General features: G+C 48.2%; 1 protein-coding gene across 1 annotated transcript in view; it reads right to left on the bottom strand.

Annotated features, from left to right (window-relative positions):
* Positions 1–415: 415 nt before the first annotated feature.
* LOC111734194 (polycystic kidney disease and receptor for egg jelly-related protein-like) overlaps positions 416–691 on the bottom strand; it is a 26,994-nt gene continuing 26,718 nt past the window's right edge. Inside the window, exon 2 of the mRNA XM_023526411.1 lies at positions 416–685. The gene's annotated coding sequence lies outside the window, so the exon portion shown is untranslated. The remainder of the gene's footprint in view (positions 686–691) is intronic.

Raw genomic sequence — 691 nt, 5'->3', positions numbered from 1 at the left:
CTCTTAAACAATAAACCACATGTTCTTTATTATTCAATAACAATCCAGGCTGTAAATAACCAAAAGCCCAAATCCTGGATATTTCTATATATTTCTATATGCAATATGTAGAACATTCACTATCTTTCTGTTTGAATTCATATACGCACCTCTTTGTTGTTTAACAAAAATTTGTCTCCAAGCCAGAAAATAATATTCAGTTCTACATTTTAACATGAAGGAGGCTTAGGGAGTAGATGGGAAACTTCAGGCATCTGACCCCCGTTCCCGCCCCTGCATTCCCAAGCTCCAGTGCAAGTCCTGGGACTCCCCACAGGCTCTTCCGGCCCCTGCCAGAATGTAAGGATGGATGTGGATGGAGGGCATGAGGGTGGAGGAAGCTCCGGAGTGCAGAGAGAACTCCCAGTGTAACCCTCTAAACTGCACTGGGCTCCAAAGACACCCAAATCCCTCTAGAGGGAGATCACCCCAGGACTCACATGCTGTCACCTCCTTTCTCTCCAGATGCTGCACTACATTCGGACCCCCTTCCTTCGTGTTCCTGAGAGCTGAGGCCAAGAGCGGGGATACTTCCAAAGGCAGAGGTGCTGCACTGTGAACGATAGGGGGATATGGGTAGAAAAACACGACTGAGACGCTAACCATTCTGTAAGCCCAAGACCGAGCCTCCGGGGGAGACTCTTGCCTGGGG

This window comes from Pteropus vampyrus, unplaced genomic scaffold, assembly GCF_000151845.1.
Source record: "Pteropus vampyrus isolate Shadow unplaced genomic scaffold, Pvam_2.0 Scaffold855, whole genome shotgun sequence".
Taxonomy (NCBI): Eukaryota; Metazoa; Chordata; class Mammalia; order Chiroptera; family Pteropodidae; genus Pteropus; species Pteropus vampyrus.
The sequence above is the reverse complement of the archived record's forward strand: the minus strand, read 5'-3'. Positions and strand labels throughout refer to the sequence as shown.